Raw genomic sequence first — 22,267 nt, 5'->3', positions numbered from 1 at the left:
ATAGCAACTCTTGTTTATGGATATGTGTTACCAATTAGGCCTAATTGAACTTAATTATCCAAAAACATATGTCATCTTAAGGAACAATAGCACATTTCATTATCTAAGCAGATCTGCACAATTTTCAAAGTATTTCTCATGTAAATATCACTCTATTAAAAACCTAGTGTGTTAGCAAAAAGAATAAACATCTTTATCATGTGTAAGAACACACAACTCTCCACACGACAACATCTCATGTTAAGTGGGATTTCAAGGGAAGTTGAGGCTTTTATTCCTCATTATGTGTCAAATAATCTCTCCAAAATGGAGTAAAGCTATTTGGAAAGCAATTGCATTACTGTTAGTCAGCCTTTCTTCTTCCTTATTTGTATGTAACATGAAAATATATACTTGCAAAAGAAAGGGGAGAGTGAACAGTTCCCCATGCAGGAGAAAGTCAGGTTAACAAGGAGCAAGAACTGTACATAGTGATGGGATTAATTATTATTCCTGTACAAAAGTGGTCAAAGTAACATGGGAGCAAATACAGCGTGATTCACCAAGAAAGGTCTATGTTTAATCCTCCAGAAAACAGACAAGTTGGTGATGTCAAAGGGAGCAAGCCCTATGCCAAAGACAGGCTCTGCTTCCTTCTTTTGGGACACTGGCATTGTTTCCTCTGTGTAAGGCCCAAGCGTGCAAAGAAAATCTAAACTAGCCTAGTCAGAGAAGCCATGTTAGGGGATAAGATGCCTGGACATGCCCAGCGCCTACAGTCCCCTGCGTTTCCAGCTCAAGTCAGGGGATAGGTGTTATTACATCAGGTACCTAGCCATTACTGTCCACCTGAGTACTCCTCAGCCTCGTGAGCAATAATAAAATGACGGTCACTGGTGTAAGACTCTAGATTTTTGAGTGTGTTGTATTACAGCAATAGACAAAGAAAATGTGACAGCATTGCCAACAGTGAATGTCATAGTCTGAGCTGACAAAGAACGCTCAGGTAAGGACTCAAACATATAGAATTCATAATTCTTAGTGAATGGCTGGGGATATAGCTCAGTGGTAGAGTTTCTGCCCAAGATGCATGAGGTCCTGAATTTACTTCCAAGATAATAATAATTAATAATAATAGTAATAATAGTAATAATGAAAATGAGCAACTGAGAAATGATAGCAAGAGGCAAGTAGTTCCAGGTGTTCCTTCTGCTCCAAGGAGAGGCCATGGGGGTCATTGAGATGGCAGGGAAAGATTTGGTATCCGTCGAGATGGTCCAATGAAATTTGAGAAAGACTTTGACTTTGAAAGTGCAAATGCACAATTTAACAAGGAGGAAATCGACAGAGAGTTTCATAATAAACTTAAATTAAAAGAAGATAAACTTGAGAAACAAGAGAAGCCTGTGAACGGTGAGGACAAAGGAGACTCTGGAGTTGACACGCACAACAGTGAAGGGAACGCTGAGGAAGAAGACCCGCTCGGGCCCGACTGCTATTACAACAAAACTAAATCCTTCTTTGACAATATTTCTTGTGATGATAATAGAGAAAGGAGACCAACTTGGGCTGAAGAAAGAAGGTTAAATGCTGAAACGTTTGGAATCCCGCTTCGTCCAAACCGTGGCCATGGGGGCTACCGAGGCAGAGGAGGCCTTGGCTTCCGTGGTGCTAGAGGACGTGGTAGTGGCCAGGAGGGACCTTCACTGACCCTCGAGGATTTCATGGTGGATTCCGAGGCGGCCATGGGGGTACAGAGTTCGCAGACTTTGAGTACAGGAAAGACAACAAAGTTGCTGCATAGTCTACAAACAAGCCTTTGGAAATAGGTGACTCCTAGCTCTTCATGGTCCTGGAAGGCGGTTTCAGTCTTTGTGAAGACTGAAGAAGTGAAGTTGATGTCTGTCTGTCACCAGCACTGGGTTTTGTCTGTTTTTCTGCTTCATTTCAAAGCTACATGGCAGTTGCTTTGGGGCAGGAAGGCTCGTCTTAAACACAAGCATAAGTGTATGTGGAGTAGCAGAAGGCTGTGGTTCCCGGCATAGAGTTGAGCTAAAGCGAGCTTAATGGGACTGCTAAGTATTTTTTATCACTGAAAGGATTTTTCTTATCACTAATTAATTGTATTCAGCGATTACTTCAAGTTGCCTGCAGATAGGCCGTGATACTGTGTTTTGAGCCACAGAAGGTTGTGTGTGTGTGCGCGCGTGTGTGTGCATGTGTGCGTGTCTGTATCCTTCTTTTTGGAGATCCTATAATATGAGGTAGCTTATTTCGACACTTCATTAGGGTGCTGGAGGTAGAGAATTCTGTCAGTCGACTGTGTACACACAGGTAAATACTGTTTCTTAGGCAAAGGTAACTTTTTTATATAGTTGTAAAATTTCATTATATTCCATTGCCAAAGAAACATTAAGAACTTTGTATAGCTGTATAAAAAGCAACTAATTTTTTAAAGAATAAACATTTTAAAGTCAGCAAATAATAATAATAATAATAATAATAATAATAATAATAATAATAATAATAATAAATTAGTTATTATTATTCTTACTCAAGTTTCTACAGGGATCTCACTTTTTTCAACTCCATTTTTAGAAACCCAAAGCAAAATACACATGAGGTATACATGATAAAACTTAGTGCTGAAGCATGAACAGCATTAAGTAAAGCTACATTTGCGATACCCATCCATGAAGTTCCAGAGGCTTATCTTCTGACTTCTCCTTTTTAGTAATGGCATGGCACAACCTAGGCTTGTCATTTAATCATTTATAAAGTATTGTCCAGTATACAATTTCATTTCCTCTTATACATAATCCTATGAAGTCTCAGTCAGAGTCTTAGAGAAAGAAAACTGAGTCAAAGAAGTTGCAGGAATGTCTGAGGATTGAAGATTTTGGAAGAAAAGAATTTACTCTGTGCGAGCATTAGATGCAACTGCTGACTGACAGCCAAGATCTAAGGATGTGCACAGAACACAGGTGGTATATCAGATCCAACAGCGACCAGTCATGTAATGCACAGCATAAATGGACCCAGGAAACTAAGATGTGTGTAGATATGCATATGCTCCACAGCGTATAGCAGCATGTATAAATAAACAGCTAGATGTATAATAAATAGTGTGCTCCAAAGCGCTAAGTTTTTAATTTTAAAAGTACCTTCCTTTGAAAACCTTGCATATTTTTACACTCTGGATAATCACTAAAGGCTATTCTAAGGACTAATCTCAGGGGGCTTATAATTTTAAAGCTAAACAAAGTAGGTGCTATTTCAAAGTCTTTTAAGGTTTGATTAAATGAATGCCAAGCATCTCAACTCCACAGGGAAAAATTTTTAGCCCAAGCTCACTGGCTATCTTTTGAAAAAGAAAGTTAACATATGCACCACACAGAGCTTTTGCTGAGCTCCAACTATTGCTTGTCAGAGTCAGTGATATGTGTTGCTACTGTCCTTTATTCGACACAGATATACATGGTTTTAAGAGTTCTTTGCCCTGTGCTTTGCCACTAACCACGTCTCCCCAAACACTGGAACAGTTCCATCTCCTTTTAACAACTTCCCATTAAACCTCATGGACCATATCCTGTACTTAATGGGCTGTTAATATTTTAAAGCTTCTGTAGCTCTACTGTAAATCCCAGGTCCCTGTTGCAATGTTGAAAATATATACAAAAGATTTTCCCAGCTGATACAAAGAAATCACACCAGTCACATTTTGACAAGCAGTAAACTCTCCTATTATAAAAGATGCTGTCATATCAATGGAGCACACAGTAATTATGACAGCTGTGTATCAAAAAACATTGAATATTTCTGGGCACACACAGACATTTCACTGGCTTCATGCCACATACTTGTCATTTTAGCCCACCAAAGGCCACAAAGTACTTGCTTAATCACTAACATAGCACCTGAGTGCTTGAAAACCAAACTAAAAATAAAGTAATATGCCAAGAAATTTAACCTCATCTTTTATTTCAGTTTAATAAATACAACATGCAAAACATTAATGTAGTTATTTGTTAATTATCTCACGAAAGCAAACTGAAATTCTAAAGATATTTGGAATCATTCACTTTGGGGGACAAGGGGTGTGACTAAACAGACAAGATAACTTTACTCTTTTACCTAAGTAACACATTTAAGTTCAGAAAGAGAACTGTTGATATAAAGCTTTACAAGGCTTAAAATGTCTTCATCATAAGATATATTGGTCCTAAGAAAGAAACGACACTATCTGACTAAACAGAGCATTTCCATTCTGAGGCCGTCTGCTTTCTCCCAGCTCCCTCCTCAGCTTCCTTTCCACCCTTGCTCCTGTCTCATTGGATGCTTTTCCTATCTTCTACCATGATGCTCCTTTCTCCGTCCTCCCTCCTCACTATCCCTTTCCACCCTTGCTCCTGTCTCACTGGATGCTTTTCCTGTCTTCTACCATGATGCTCCTTTCTCCCTCCTCCCTCCTCACTATCCCTTTCCACCCTTGCTCCTGTCTCACTGGATGCTTTTCCTGTCTTCTACCATGATGCTCCTTTCTTCCTCTCTGAGCTCTAAAGACTGAAAGCAACCCAGACTCAATCTTCAGAACATTTCTCCACAAGCACTTTATTTCTACCTCACTGGCTTTAAATTACATCTACATTGCCCAATTTTTTAATTTCATTGCTCCTTACCAAAGTATAGCCAATTGCCTACCCGACATTTCCCTTTAACTACCTAATAAGCATCATAAAATTAGCAAGACTAAAATCCAGAAGTCTTGCTTTTCCCTTATAAATTTGTTCAAGCATGTTTCCCTTTTTAAAAGTAACTCCACAGAAGGGGCGAGATGGGCATAGGGACTTGTCAGTGTAAAAGTTGGTGATCTCTCTCTCTCTCTCTCTCTCTCTCTCTCTCTCTCTCTCTCTCTCTCTCTCTCTCGCCCTCTCTCATACATTCATACCTTGTCAATAAGGACTGGGGAGATATGCTGTGGCTTAAGCAAGAGCACTGGAAATGAGATCCTTAGAAGTATGCAAATGCCTTGTAGGAGGAGTGCTAGCCTGTGACTACAGCCTCAGAAGTGAGAAGGAGAGGAGAGGGGGTTAGGAGGCGACAGGGATAATATAGCAGAAAAAATGTTGAGTTACAGTGAATATCTTGGAATATGGCATAAACATTTAAGTTGCAGACTTTATACATAACTAGCTAAGCAAAACGCCAGTGTGCTCATAAGTACTAGGTACTGCATACCAAACTACTCATAAGTCAATAATTTAAATAAATATGGGTAGAATTTATAACTAATGATAGTTGTTATCTGTCTTTTAGTAAATTAATTGCATATGTTTACAATATATAATATTTTAATGTACAGATTTATTGTAGAGTAGCAAAGTCAACCTATTTAACATATGCATTACTTTATATATTCATTTTTGTGTGGAAAAAAAGAAGTGCTTAAAGTCCATTCCATTCCTGTGGTGTGCTGAGCTGTAAAGAGTCATCTGTGTCACTCACACTTCCTCCCCAAAGCTCAGGGATCATCACAGAAGGAGTGTGAAGATTTTAGGAGCCACAAGTAGTATAGGACTGCTTCAAAACATGCAGGGAAGAGGGGCTGAGGAACTCACAGATCTGTGACAGCACACAGAACTCAAGATGAATCCCAGGATGGGTGGGACAGGGACTCGTGAAGTCCCACCCCTAGATGAGGAACTACTTGCAAGTAATGGTTGCTGAGAGAGAGAGAGTTAGTTTCCTTCAGCAATGTGGCCCCTGAAAGGCACCCATTCTCCAGTGCAAAACCCTGCATCTATGCCATAGTGGCAGTGATAAGTGAAATGCGTGGTGGTTGGTTGGTTGGTTGGTTGGCTGGCTGGTTGGTTTTTCCAGACATAGTTTCTCTGTGTAGCCCTGGCTGGCCTGGACTCTAAACCAGGCTGGCCTCAAACTCACAGAGATCCACCTGCCTTTGTATCCCAAGTGCTGGAATTAAAGGCGTGCAGCACCAAGCCCAGAGAATGGGTGGGTTTTAAATGAAGAGTATATGGGCTGAAGAGATGCCTCAGTGGTTAAAAGCTCCTCTTCCAGAGGATCTGGGCTCAATTTCCAGTGTCCACGTCATGGCTCACAACCATCTGTAACTCTAGCTCAAGGGATCCAATGCCCTCTGCAGACACTAGACATACATTCATACATGTAGCAAAATAACTATACACATAAAATAAAATAATTGATTTTTAATTAACATTTTAAAAAAGAGCAGATGTAATTAGGAAAAAAAAGTAGTGGAGGTATAGAAGAGGAAATAAGAGAGGGCAGTTGGGATGGACTTGACAAAAACACATTCTACATATGTATGCAACCCTCAAACATTAAAATTTTTAAAAAATAAAGCAAAATCCACTCTCTTAGCAATTTTCAAGTAATCAATCTGGCATTAACTGTAGTCAGCAAGTATATACTATATTTCTTGGACTTATGCCTCTTATCTAACCAAATGCTGTGCACTCTTGCCAACATCTTCCTAAATTTCCCACCACCTCTGGAAAATAGTATTTTACCTTTTCTCTTTTTATAAGTTTAATAAAAAGTAATTTTGGGGAACTAATTTGGACCATGTTTTTCTTTAAAATTTTTTTCCATTTTACATATAAGTGAAACCATGTTTAGTATTCTATGTTTGGCTTATTTCACTTAGCGTGTTCTAACAGGACTTCTCTTCTTGAAGTGTAGTAGTAGTTCACTGTCTGTACGTCTCATATTTTCTCGATTCATGTGTTGATAGATGCTTAGGTTAACCCCACATATTGTAATGAACATGAGAATGCCATATCTCTTCAAAATATTGACTCCATATCATGTGTACATATACAAAATATCAAGATTTCTGTTTTCTAAAATACTTATGCTTTGTTTGAGGAATTTCTTTACAATTTTCCATATTGGCTGTATAGTTTATTTTTCTGAATGATTTTTTAATAGGAAGTTCATAATTGGAAGGAAACAGACTTCTAGAAATGATTCTTACCTATTAGTATCTTATTAGTGCATGAATATTTTCTTCTTGTCTAGGCTGCCTCTTACACTTTGCTACCAGTGCTTCCTACGGGCTAAAGCAGCCTTAAGATTTTGAAATTGGAATATGAATGAGTAAGAGAGTTTGGAAGTTTGGCATAAACCAAGGAAAACCTGAATTTATTCAAGCATAAATTATAGCAAGTAAGGAAGAAAGAAAATAATTTAATAGGTAATTTAAAACATTTACGCTTTTAAAAATCGGTTTCATGGGAGGTTGTCACAAGCTAAAAGTCTAGCTTCTTCTCGTGTCTCTTGAGCATGAGAACAGAAGAGTGGAAATCTCCTTCTATGTACTCCAGAAAGCCTCTTAACCAGCCAATCTCACTGAAATACTAAACATTAATAATAGCTATCACTTCAGCTACCAACCTGAGCCAATTATTATCCTAAGAAATATACTCTTATCATTTAAGCTGCACTTCTACTAGTTGATTTATATACAAGAGATGATGTTATCATAATCTTTACCATTAGTTAAAAAAAATAACTAAAGCACAAAGTGACTCATCCACCATCACACATTTAGGAAAGCGATAAGAGAAGGGGAGATATTCAATGCTTAGTGTAATATTTAATACATTCTGAAAATATATTAGTTTAAAATAAATGCAACAGTTAAGTTGTGGTAGTAGAAAGGTACACTATCCTGCAGTATTGCTTGGAAAAATGGATTAGGAACACAGTTACATGCCAAACTCTGACTATACACCCACACGCATGCATACAGTACATATACATGTACCCACAGACACACATGCCAAACTCTGACTACACACACACACACACATGCATACAGTACATATACATGTACCCACACACATACATGCCAAACTCTGACTACACACACACACACACACACACACACATGCATACAGTACATATACATGTACCCACACACACACATGCCAAACTCTGACTACACACACACACACACACATGCATACAGTACATATACATGTACCCACAGACACACATGCCAAACTCTGACTATACACACACACACACACCCATAGCATGCATACAGTACATATACATGTACCTACTCACACACACACATACATCTTGAATTTGACTAAATATGTATGATTCATACAATGAGACAATGCCCTATACATATCTTCAAAGCAGTAAGCTTATTACTCTTAACTGTTTTAAGGTCCTTACACATATTTATAGGCACACAACATCAATATTACATTTCTATAGAATGAACTTTTAGAAAAGAGTATTTTGAATATATCCACTTTAGCAGTAAAGTGATAGTTTTTTCATACTGAAGATGCCTTCAATATGATGCCTAGTTACTTAAAATTTGAGGCCAAAACAAAAAGTACTACCTATGAAAACAATATATTTGATTTCTGGTAATAATTAAAAACTAATTGCATAAATTATGCTATTTCTGAAAACTTAAAATTGAAGTGACTGGATTTAAAATGTCACTGATAATATTACTTGCTAATAAACTATTTGTAACTGAAAATTATTAATAATAGTTTACAATTCTATTCTTACGTGTACCACAGTATTTCCTATAGCATTACTGTATAAATACTAGTTGAGTAGTTATTAACCATTTGTAATTTATTAATATACGTCCTAACCTACTTAGCAAAAATTCAGGTTTGTGGTAATGAGCTTACTTATCTGGAGCACCAAAAGAACTTAGCTTTCTCATCAGTTGCTCACCTCTCTTAAGTAACGTAAGGACCTAGCAACAGGCATCCCTCTAAGGATTAGTGGCTAGAGCTAGAGGAAAGCTCAGCCAGACATTTTCTCACAATGCAATGGCTTCTCCAAAGGAAGTCTGTGGTCAGCCTGTATTTTTGTGTGACATTCTACTTTCAAGAAAGCAAGGAAAGGAAAACTTGGCATGATACTTATGCAAAATTGCAAACCTTAACATAAGCTATCAATCACAATTTTCCCAGGAAATTTTCTTCAGTAAGACAATACATTACTTGGGTCTTCAAAACATTTTCAATTAACAACCATGGCAGGAATTTTTAAAGTATACTTTTTCAACATTATCTGCAAATATCCCATTGTAAACGGTTAATATTTTAAATATGACAATACAATTAAATTAGATAATGTACTATTTCCTTCTATATCCCAAAACTGTTTTTATCTAATATCTTCAGTTTCTAAACTCATCAAAAACTGCACTTGTACTTGATGACAAGATGTAAGAGTCATTTTATAATAAAAATATACCCTGCACTTACAGGTGAAAAGAATGATATTAATCTTTAATGAAGGATCAATAAAAATCCATCTTTTCTGTGATCACAATGGCTAATGAAAGCTGATATGTCATTCAGTATTTTAGGCTTGGTTTATTACTTCTCTGAACAATTACTATTTCTTTTGGGTCCACTAGGTCCTGAGTCTATTGTTATAATTTAATCAATAGACATATACAAAATACTAATGAGTGGGTTCACAGAAAAAAATAAAAAACAAAACTCAAATAAAGTGCACTGAAACATTGAATGTGTTCATCTGAGAACTTTATGGTACATAAGACTCTCTAGCCACCTTCTCTGCATTAAGTCATAAGACCTTCAAGTGCCACATACTCAAGAAAGGAGTGTCACTATCTCTACAGACAGAGGGACAAGGCTGATGGGAGGAATCAGGGTGAATGAGTCTTGCAAGTTAAGAGATGGCTCGGTGGTTAAGAGCACTGTCCGTTCTTCCAGAGCTCCTGCGTTCAATTCCCAGCAACCACATGGTGGCTCACAGCCATCTATAATGAGATCTGATGCTCTCTTCTGGCCTGCAGGTATATATACAGATAGAGTACTGCATACATAATAATAAATAAAATCTTTTTTAAAAGATTCCCCCAGTTTACTATTCTTAGCTCAAACATCCATGTCTTATCACTATTTTGACAATTCAATGTACCTCATCCAACAGTATAAAATAGTGCCAGGTTAAAGACTTTCTTAAGAATGGATGTAGAAAATGTGGTATATTTACATAATGCAGTAGTACTCAGATGTTAAAAAATAAAAATCACAGATAAATGGATGGAACTAGAAAACAATCATCCTGAGTGAGGTACACCAGACTCAGAAAGACAACAATGAATAAATTTGCTTATGTAGAGATATTAGCCCTTAAGTCAATGATAAACAAGCTACAATCTGTAGAAACAGAGGGAAAGGAACCAGAATAGGTAGTTATGGATAGAGGAGTTAGAATGGGATTATCAAGTGGGTAAGTAGAGGGCTTAGGGGGACAGACGATTGCGTGAGAAAACTGCTAAAATTAAAGGGCCATTAAAGGGTAGTATAAATATTTAATACTGTAGGAACTTCCTCAAATATATACATACATATCTGAAGGCAATATGAATGAAGTCACCAAATAATGGGGGAAACAGAGCCCCAACAGGCCATCTCTTGTCACCAAATGAAGATTTCAGTACCAGGATTGGGTTACATTGAGTTGTTGGCCAAAGGGGTCTCGTGGGAAGCCAGAAAAAATCCTGGCTATTGCCAAGACTATCAGTTGCTCTCTACAAACTGAGCAAGACAACACCTACACAGCTCATCCAACATAGGGAAGTCAAGCTGGTGCCTACACAGAGCCTTCGGCCTTAAAATTCTAGTGTCTACGGGACAGTGTCTGCATGCTACCAAAAAGAAACATAAACACAAAACTCAGCCACAAGCTCTTTAGTCTGCAAAGCTATCCAGCCTGCAAGATATGCTAGGGGAACAAAGTGTGCAGCACAGCCAATGTGTGATTTGACTTGGCATCCACTCCAGGAGTGGAACTCATAGTCAACACTTCCTGGGTGACTAAGAACCTGAGACTGGACAGCTCGGGAACCTAGGAAAAAACCAAATACTACTCACTGTTCTAAAACAAAAACAAACAAAACAATAAAATGACTCCTAATGACATTCTGCTATACTCACAGGTCAGTGCCTTACTCACACCTCATCAGAGCTTCCTTCTACAGCAGATGGGAACAAATACAGAGACCCACAGTCGAGGCATTATGCGGAGTGAGAAACCTTGAAACACTTAGCCTTAATTGGGATATCTCCATCAAATCCCTCCCCTCGGGGCTCAAGGAACCCTGAGCAAGAGGAGGGAGGGAGAAAGCGTCTAAGAGCCAGAAAGGATGGAGAACACTAAGGAAAAAAGGTCCTCTAAGTCAGCATGATCAAAACCATATGGACTCACAGAGACTGAGGCAGCACACACAGGTCTGCACCAGCTCCTCTGCTTATGTAACATGGCTTCCAGTTTAGTGGTTTTAATGGGATTCCTGAATGTGTGAATGAATAGCCCTCTGATTCTCATGTCTTCTCTTGGCCTTTTCCCCTCTTTTTGTTTGTTTTGTCTAATTCTGACTTCATTTTTAAATAAAAATAGTTAGTTTATTTTTCTTATTAAATTATTATCCCTTAGAAGCCTGTTTGGTTTCTAATGAGACATAGAAAGGGAGTGGATCTAGACGCATGAGGAGGCAGGGTAGAATTGAGAAGAGCAGAGAGATGGGGAACCATAGTCAGGATACATTCTGTGAGAAAAAAACTATTTTCAATAAAAGTAAAAAAAAAAAGAAAATCAGAAAAAAACACATTTCTTTAGGTCTTTATTTCCTTCTGACTCTCATATCACATAAAATTTCATCAAATAAATTTGTCTAGTTTTCTTCTCTTCCTTTGTCTGTTTCAACTTAATTTTCAGACCTAGTTCAGGACTGTAAGAGGGTTAAGAGAAAGATTTTCCCCACTACACTAAACTATGAAAAGTAAATAAAACTGTGAAGTTTCTGTTAATTTCCTACGGACAATGGACAAAAACATTAGTAACACTACTTGGAATGCAACCCAAACCTCAGAAAGTTTTGTGATGATCCAGAATGGGCAAAAACTAGCCCAAGCACAGTTATTAAAGGTATTAAAGGCAAAAGTTGTGGAAATGTGTTTTCTGCAGGACAAAAAGAGCTTTCCCCTGTCCACATCATATATAAATTTCACTTTAAAATGAGCAAGATGTATAAGCCAGACCTCGTCTTCTGGTCCCATTAAGGGTATCACATTTAAGTGTTGTTTCTATTATATTTTCTGACATTTTGGGAAATAATATCTGCTCCTTTTGTGTGTGTGTGTGTGTGTGTGTGTGTGTGTGTGTGTGTAACATAACTGAGCTTCACTTGTGGATTAAAAAATACACATTTTGAAAAAAAAGATGTATAAGCAAACTAAAAAGCAAATCAAAATCCTTACCAAAATCAACAACAACAACAAAAACAGCAATAAATTTTAAGAGTTTGTATTAACTAGTGAGTTTCTTAGATACGCCACTAAAAACATAAAAGACAAAAGAAAAGTACTTTGTAATTCATTGGAAGTGAAAATTTTTGTGAATCAAAACACATTAACATCCAAAAGGGCCAGTGGCATATACCTCAGTAGTAAGGCAGTTGCCTAGCATGGAAAGTTCAAAACCTAAGCACACACACACACACACACATCAAAAAACTATTTGCAAATCACAAATTTCATATAGAATCATAAAAGGCTAAAAAGCTACTATAAAACAACAAATAATAAAAAGACAAATAAGTAAGAAATGAATAAAGGATTTAGATAAATATTTCTCTGAAGATACACTAATGGCCAATGGGCACATGAAAATAAAGTCAAAATAATAGCACAGTATATGAAATCAGTATCACAATAAGATACCTCCCCCACAAACTATATGATCATAATAAAATAAAAGACAATGGCCAGTGCTAATGAATCAGAGCCCAAATCCACTGTAAGTACGGACACTAAAATGATATAGCCGCTCCAGAAAATAACTTCCCAACCCTTCACAAGACTCCATAGTTACCATGTGACTCAGAAAGCCCATCCCTATGTATATATTCAGGAGAATTTAAAACATACATGAGCACAAAAATACACATTAATGTTATTTATATTAGCACCATTCAAAATAGCCATTAAAAAAACTCCAAAGCTCACTTGAAGATTCAGTTAAAATGTATCCATCGAAGAGAAAGTCGTTCAGCCATAAAAAGGAACCGAGAGCTGAGCCGGACACTGAAAGCATTATGCTACAGCACAAGGGTCAAACACAAAGGCCGTATGTTCTTCCATTCATACGAAATGTCTAGAACAAGCATATCTCTAAATAAAACACATAGACAACTGGCAATCTAGTGCAGGGTTAGGTCACAAAGCAGGCCCCAAAATGGCAGTGCTGCTGACCATGTCCTAAGACGATGGAACAGGCTGGATTTTTTAAAACAGATAAATAGAAAGATTCTTACCAGGTAAACAGAAACCTAAACTCAGTATTCCTCAGAAATATCATAACACAGGTTCTTATTTGTCAGAAAAACCACTACTTCTGTTCCCTTCTCATCCTCCAAAACCAACTACCTGTGGAAAATTGCATCTAGTTCCGTATTAACCCTGAATAAGACTGTACAAGTTCCCACCTAACTCCCAGACAGATCTGGGCCCCATGCCACCTTGTGCTGCTGCCTGCCTTAAAAGAAAGAAAGAAAGAAAGAAAGAAAGAAAGAAAGAAAGAAAGAAAGAAAGAAAGAAAGAAAGAGAAGAAAGAAAAGAAAGAAAGAAAGAAAGAAAGAAAGAAAGAAAGAAAGAAAGAAAGAAAGAAAGAAAGAAAGAAAGAGAGAAAGAGAGAGAGAAAACAGAAAAACCTGGCATGGCTTTTCCTGCCAAGGTGCTGCTCTCTACTCTCTGAGTCAGCCCAGCACTTTGTCCCCAAAGAAACCATCGTTTCTGCTCATGGAGTGGTCCAAGTCAGTCCTTTCATTGTTCCTCGCTAACACTGAGGACAAGAGAAAATGATTACTAATTGGTACAAAGCATTTTCATGGACAAGAGAAATGTTCATAAATTAGATGCTAAGCTTAGGTATAAATTGGTTAGGAACATATCAGTGGGATATGTTTCCAGAGGAAGTGTTCTTATGGTGAAATGGACTGAAGAAAGATCTGCCCTAAATGTAGGCAGGAATCAGCCAACAAAATAGGGGCCTGGACAGAACGGAAAGGTGACTTCCTCTCTTGCTGGGACTGATCAGCGGACTTCTCCTGTGCGTACGCATCAGAAGCCCGTGTAGTTAGCCTCTTGAACTCCGGCCCTTAACATCACTAGCTGTCCAAGCACCCAGGCCTCCTGCTGCAGCGTGAAAGGCACACTACCTACTTCTCAACTTCTGAGACTGTTGGGACCATCCAGGCATTCCAGTGCAGACAGCTTCTCCCGCGATTTCTCAGACCATAATCATGTGATCCAATTCCTCTAATAAATCTTCTCTTCATAACTCTAAACTATGGTGATGGTTGTACATCTTTATGAATATGCTAGAACTGCCAGATTACACATTTTGACAAGTGGATTTTGTATGACTTCTAATCTCAGTTTTTAATGGGAATCTTCTTTAGAAGTTAGAAAGTTAGCTAAGAAAAGATTATGGAATCTAAGTTTTCTTTAAAAAAATGTACCTGTATCTCTGTGTGCCTTGTGTGCAGGTGCCTACAAAGATAAGTGTGCCAGCTCCCCAGAAGCAGGAATTACAGGCACCTGGGGGCCCCTGATGTAGCTTCTGGGAAGAAGCCCAGTCTTCTGTGAGAGCAGCAAATGCTCTTGACCACTGAGACTTATGTCCAGCTCCATAAAAATTTAATTCTAAACTAAATTCTGAATATTATTTAAAAAACAAAGGCTATTGAAGATAAGAAGTAATAAGAGCAGGAAGAAATTATAAGATCATATGTTTGGGGTAGCCTGCTATCCTTCCAAGAAGAGACTTGATACCCTATGAGCATATACAGGGGGAGGAAGTCCCCCTCAGTCACAGTCACAGGGGAGGGGAGTAAGGGGGAAATGGGAGGGAGGAAGGAATGGGAGGATACAAGGGATGGGATAACCATTGAGATGTAATATGAATAAATTAATTTTTAAAATCATATGTTTAAAAAAAAGAGCAGGAAGAAAAAGTCCTTAAGCTATTTATCTATTTCAAATAAATAATATTTTAAAAGTACTAGGTAACATAGTAAAAATTCTGTTTGGGTTATCCAATTAAAACAGTAACAAATAACATCATTTAGACAAAAATCCAACTAATATATTGGTTTAAATAATCTCTATATTAAAAAGCTATACTATTGCCTTTTAATTTGGTATGTTTAGATTTAAATATTTGAAAATGTCAGCTGTTAATAGCAATTAAAAGCAAAAGCTTATATAAAAATCTATTTTTAAGCATGTTGTATATGTTGAATATTTTTAATACTTTTATTTTATTACACATGTATAAAACAAACTACATAGAGCAGGGAGAACCATGTGACAATCATGAGAATAATGAGTTCTATATATGTTATATTCATAGTGACTTGGCCATCTGCATTCGTCTCGTTTGAAGTAAGTGTCTTTCCTGTCTTGTTGGGTCTAGATTTCCAAATGAGATTCAATATCTATCCTATCTCTTCTCTAATAGCTTAACTTCTTTATCTTGATCTAAAACGATCTTGTCCCCTAACCAGCTAAACTTGGTTATAAAACTATACAATCTTGTCTTCAATGCCCCTCAGACAGAATGGAAGTAAACTTAAATTCCTGAGTGAACCAGCAGTGTGTGTTAGCAGCTTCCAAAATGTACAAATTGACTTAAGACAGTTTACTGCCTGACCAGTCACCCAATACACTTTATAACGTTGGAGCCTCATCTTCAGCTTTCTGGCCTAATATTTCTGCCAGACTTGTTCGCAGGGCAGGAACTATTAAGGACTTGCTTACCCTGACTTGGTAGAGTGTGGCCGTCGACTCTGCCTGCATCCAAGTTGCCCATTTTTAGGCAGATTCTGTTAGTGGCGGAACAAAGACATTTTGCCCAGTGGTTATTTTGCCACCTTTGAAGCCATGTCCATAAGGAGGCTCTTTGATGCTCATCATTTTCTATGAGGTCAGCTGGGTGTTGTCAGGAGTTAACTTGTCTTGTTGTTGAAGAAATTTAGAATTGTAAGAGCAACTTTAAATGCCATATTCTGTGTGTCTCTGAGGCTTCTGAAGACCTTATTCAACTATTTTACCTCATATATCGATAGAGTCATATCTATCTGTTAGACTTAGGACATATATTCTTGTGTTAAAATCTGCCAATTATTTGACTTGCCCATGTTTTGTATCAGTATATTAAATTCTATAGCAATGACTTAGACATAACCTTTATTATAAGTAACAATTAAGGCCTTGAGTTAAGGAGAAGGTTCAATCATCTAGCTTTTGTTCTATCCTCCCTCTATGTTCCTGAATCGCTCTTTCTTTCTTGTCAGCTCCCATCTCCTTGCCTACATATAAATGTATAGGCATAGAGAGACCTCATGTTGACCACAGATTCTCTATGACTTACTATTGAGGCCATTATTAGTAAGAGAAGAAGGAAGATTAGTAAAAGCCTTATGTCGACCCATACAATGACCAGGAAACTAGCTTTAGTTGTTCTGTGCATCCTGCACACCTCATACAATTATAATGTTAGAGCTGTATAATGCGTGTGAGAAATTATGTTTTCAGAACAAAATAACCATCTGGATCAGACCTGACAGGAATCCTTTCTCCCAGCACAATGGACACTGACATCCTGTATCCTCCTAGTTCCAGCCCTGGATGATTCTGTTCCTTTTACTCATCAGAGTTGGACAGTTTCCTGGACAACAATGTAGAAAACTTCTGATCCAATTTGGACCACCATTGCAATCTTGTACTAAGCCTGGAATCTCTCAACATTTAGAACCTGAACCACAAATGCAATCACTAGATTGCTTAACCATTCTCTCCAATTTGGGGGGGGGGGTACTCCGAAGTATTATGTGCCCCAGTTGAACCTGAAGAAACCTTAAGAGAACGATGCCCCGTTCCCTCAAAGGGCGCGGGGGATGTTGTGTAGGTTGCTGTATGCTTGCCTGGTCTACAAATGCTTATTCTCATCAGGAGTGGTCATAAATCATTATTGGTCTTATACAGAGAAAAAATTAGGGGAAACGCAGAAACGTCTCTCTTTGCCTTTCTCTTGCAAAAATCTATTTTAAAGATAAAATATTTTTCTTGCATTTCTTTTCACTTTAAATTCCAAAAGAACCAATCATATCGTGACTATTCAGCTAATTTATTCTCTCCTAAACAACATTTTGAAAATCAGTAACATTTATAAGAAATAAGTGGTCGATGTTCATAGCAGCCTTATTCATAACAGCCAGAACATGGAAACAGCCTAAATGTCCCTCAGTTTCAGTAGAAGAATGGATAAAGAAACTGTGGTACATTTGCACTATGGAATATTACTCAGCTATTAAAAACAAGGAAATCCCGAATTTTGTAGACAAATTGATGGGACTAGAGATGATCTTACTGAGTGAGTTAACCCAGAAGCAGAAAGGCTCACATGGTATATACTAACTTATAATTGAGCACTATCCCAAAAGGCACATCCCACGAAAGCCTTCACTTACCAGGAGACTGGGATAGATTTGGACATCCTACTGAGACTCTAGGTAAGAGAAATATAGGAGATGGGGAAATAGAAGGACCCAGAGGCTCCTAGAAACCTACAAGAAGAACATCACGATGGGTGGATCGGGGCCCAGGGGAGTCTGCTAAAACTATTGCACTAATCAAGGACAATACAAGTAGGAAACATCGAACCCCTACTCTGATCTACCCAATGGACAGGACATTCTCCACAGTTATGACATGAGCTCTAGTGCTCCATATTTGACAACTTCCTCTTGGTGGGGATACCTGGTGGCACTCAAAGAAAGAATAAGCAGGCTACCAAGATGAGACTTGATAGCCTGTGACCATATAGTGGAGGAGGAGGTCCCCCTCAGTCTTAGACATAGGAGAGGGGAATAGGGTGAAAGCGGGAGTGAGGGAGGAATGGGAGGATACAAGTGATGGGATAACAATTGAGTTGTAATTTGAATAAATTGATAAAAATTTTAAAAATACTAAAAAAAGAAATAAGTGGTTAATCAGCAATTATCTCATTATGTGTTTACCTAAAACAGTACAATATCTAGTAGGTAAAACATATTTTTCAGACTCTTGCTGCATTTCTTTTTAGAGCATAGCGTACATGCTGCACCCTGTATCACTATTAGAATGCCTCCCGTAACCTGCATCAATGGAACACTTGTTCCCAGTTGGTGGAGCTCTTTGGGAGCCTTAGGAGAAGTGCCTTTGCTGGAGGAAGTATGCCACTGTGGGGAGAGGGGGCCTGTGAGCCTTCAGTGCAATGTGCCATCCCCAGTGAGCACTCTACATGCTGCTTGTGGTTTGTGGTGTGAGATTTAAGTTATTCCTGGCATACCTGCCTGCCACCATGCTGTCCTGCCATGATGGCGATGGACTTTTATCCCTCAGATTCCTTATCCCATAAGTCCAAATAAGCCCTTCCTTTGGTCACTTGCCTTGGTCACGGTGTTTTATCACAGCAATAGGAAAGTATCTAATACAATATAATCAAGCAAGGAAAGCTATACTTTGGAACTTTTATCAGTGCAAAGAGAATAAGTTGGGTAGGGGAGACGGCTTAGTCAGTGAAGCATTTGCCATGTAAGCCTGAGGCCCAGAGTTCCAGTTAAAACTTCAGGCATGGGGTACATGTCTTTAACCCCAGTGTAGGGAGACAAAGAAAGGTCTGGAGGTCTACGCAGCCACTCAGTGAAAGACCCTGTCTCAAAACCTTGAGGTGAGCAGATGGTTAATTGCGATGTTTTCAGAGATAAGAGGAGAAGTGGTCAGAACTGAAATAAAGTCGTGTTGCTATGATAGCACTTGCCTGTAACTGCAGAGTTGAGAAGCTGACACAGGAAGGTAAGCTTGAGGCCAGCCCTCGGTTTCATGCAAAGGCCCCATCTCAAACCAACGAGATGGAGTTGCTGTGCCATCTCCTAAAAGTAACTAAATGCCAAGAGATTTTAGAAAAATGGTTCTTATACATAGTCACCTTAGACTAGCTTGAATTTGCTTTAGACATAGACAAATTTTACCTCAGGATTGGGGTACTAAAACCAAAAGTGAGGAGATGTAGCTGACCTTGCATAAGTGAAGATATTCTAAAAATCCACCACGTCTCACAATCTATCCCTTAGATAAATGGACCCCAAGGAAACGGGAATTTCCCAGGTCATCTCAAGGGATGGATCCATACCCAAGGGATGGATATCAGCCAGAAGGCGGACATGTCTCTCAGAAAAAGACAACAGTTCTAACAACTTGTCAGACCGCCTCAAGGATGAGACTGGAACCCAAATTATAGTGGGTAAACGGTAGGCAGGATCACCCCATGACTAAGACTACTCAGACATGCATATCTTTGGACCTCTGCTTAAACTTTGGTCTCACTTCTGGACTCCAGAGATGGACTTGAGGAGTGTGCTGGATTGCTATGCCCCACTCCCCATATCATTTTCTGCTTCCCACTGTTAATGTGGCTCTTTGGCTTGGCTTACTGACAATGAGTAGCTGGACTTGACATGGGGTATACACTATAACCCCCAAGTTCAGTAATGCTCGCCCACGGTTTCTTAGGTTTGGGGCTATGATAGGAACTGTTACAATGAATGCCTGCATAAAAATACATTTTTACTTCTTTGGGAGCAAAACTCCCACAAGAAGGCTGGTGGGATCAAGTAATGATACATCCTTTCCCCTCTTGCATACACTGAGTAGCACTATCTAAAGTGAAGTAGCCAAAAGGCTCAAGTGCTAAATCACAAACCAAACAATAAGCAAGAAACCCGATTTCCCACATATGGCATCATCTTTGACATTCAATGAGAACTGCTAACTTAGTCACTGTAGTTTTCATTTATAAAAAAAATTACATATGTTTCTTCCCCTGGTTCTGAACCCTTGTATGGGTTTTTACTGTTACACAACAAGAATCTTGACATTTTCTTATCTCATCTTTCTTTACTGTAGCGCTCTTTATGTGAAGTCAAAAGAGTAGAAAATAAATAAATAAGGTGAGGAATAATTGAAAAACACAACCAACATTAACCTATGGCCTCTACATGCATATACCAAAAAACACCAAAAAAGTATAAATGTTTCTTACTTTTAAATAGGAAAGAAGAAGTCAACAGTTCTCATTGAAACCTCCTGTTCTCCAAAATATCTACTGTAGAATTCATGAACCAACCAATTTAATGAGTTTTAGTTGGAAAATCAAAATTTAAATACTAAGTACAATTTTAATCTCATTAACTTATGAACCAAATGAATTATTTATAAGTTTGGAAATTTAGACGCTAGCTTATATACTGTAGTAGACAGTTAGAGAAAGATATGTAAAGTTAACAAAGTCTCTCAGCCTTACCATAACAATCCAGAAATATTTAAGTGGATTCTATATTTCATAGTTGGACATGTTTTTCACTACTGTTGCATTTCAAGTTAAAGTTCTGAGAACTTGGGACTGGAGGAATGACTCTGGTTAGAGAGCACTTGTTGCTCTTACAGAGGACCAATGCTCTGTTCCCATCCCCCACACGGTGGCTCACAACAATTTGTAATTCTAGTTCCAAGGCATCTGGACCCCTCTTGTGATCTTCATAGGCACTGGGCACATACATAGTGCATTTACTAATATGCAGGAAAGACATTCATCCACATAAAATTAATAAGTTTAAAAAATTGAGTTCTAAGAATAGATTTTGAAAATATAGGAATAGATCAACTAAACAATAAAGTAGCATCCATAACCACAAAATGGCCTATTAAGAGAGAAAAAGGTACACATGTACACAAAAACCTCAAATCAATTCTGTAGGAAAAGAAAAAGTAGACAGAACATTTAATTAAACAATTGTTTCATTGCCTTTATTTTGAGTTCCTAACTATACTGTTTGCACTGCTCTATCGTTTCTATGCCTACTTCAAGAACTTAATTTTGACTGCATTTCAGATCTCGTTCTCTAGCACTTTTGACTGTTCCATTTTGAATTTAATTCCTCTAGAGCAAGGCTAGCTGGTCAGTGAGCACTCTCTCTTTCTCTAATGTTAGAATTACAAGTGTGCCTACCACACCCAGCTTTTTCACACGGGTTATAGTGATCAAACTCAAGTCCTGAAGCTTACACAACAGGCACTTTATTGACAAAACTATCTCCCCCAGCCTAAAATGTTAAATTTTAAAATGAAGTTCTAAAAGCAAGGAAAAAATACAAGTGGTTAGGAAGACTTGAGAAAAGCCTTCTAAAATAAATTAGATATAATTTTACAAGAACTCAGTAAGTAAAATATAGATTAATTACAGTTGAAAAGAGAATTTAAAATGTATACACTGTTTATTATATATATTATATATGTATTACAAATACATATATATGTATATATAATACAAGAGAACTGTAGGCACAGGAGAAAATTGAAAAGTTATAATTGCAAATACAATATATATGTGATATCCAAATACTGATCAAAGATATAAATCCAAAGATATATAAGTCACATCATAACTAAAGGGCATACATAGCTAAGAAAATAAGAGGCCAGAAGCCTTCCTCAAACAATAAAAACCACACTAAATATAGACAGTACAAACATGTACTGTCTGAAAGACTGATGCACAAAAGGATAAAGAAGTAACTCTTCTAAATACCTGCTATTTTCTAAACTCGCATCTAAAATAGTGTTATAAATCAAAGCCTATATAAATATATCCAACAAATATACCTTAAAAGAAAGATAAGCTATAAATAGAAAAGAAAAATGTTACAAACAAGAAAGAGTCCTTAGCATGCCAAATAGGTAATAATAAATTTGTGTCTAAATTAGTAAAATATTCTCAACTCCTTACAGCAAATTTTGAAAAACACAAAAATAAAGATGAATCCAAAATAGTAAGCTGTTTGAAAATACATCTTTCAATTCACATGCCACATATCCATAAAAACAAGAAACACTTGAACAACAAAAAGAACAAATGTAATATGGTGGACAAATAAAAAACTCTACATATAAATATTATAATATATACCATTCTTAGAACATAAGACTGATCACATACTAGACTTTCCATATAGCAACTTTCCAAAAGTCAGCAACATACAGATCTATCTCACTCTGACTAAGAGAAACTAACAACTGAGAATCACTAAAACTAGTCCATGGTTGTAATGGAGGTAGAGAGG

At 37.6% G+C, this 22,267-nt stretch overlaps 1 protein-coding gene and 1 pseudogene across 1 annotated transcript in view; one reads left to right on the top strand and one right to left on the bottom strand.

Annotated features, from left to right (window-relative positions):
- Window positions 1-22,267, bottom strand: part of Adamts6 (ADAM metallopeptidase with thrombospondin type 1 motif 6) — a 255,251-nt gene that overhangs the window by 187,331 nt on the left and 45,653 nt on the right. The gene's annotated exons all lie outside the window — the stretch shown is intronic.
- LOC127212479 (protein LSM14 homolog A-like) lies at window positions 1,175-1,892 on the top strand (annotated as a pseudogene).

This window comes from Acomys russatus, chromosome 30, assembly GCF_903995435.1.
Source record: "Acomys russatus chromosome 30, mAcoRus1.1, whole genome shotgun sequence".
Taxonomy (NCBI): domain Eukaryota; kingdom Metazoa; phylum Chordata; class Mammalia; order Rodentia; family Muridae; genus Acomys; species Acomys russatus.
The sequence above is the reverse complement of the archived record's forward strand: the minus strand, read 5'-3'. Positions and strand labels throughout refer to the sequence as shown.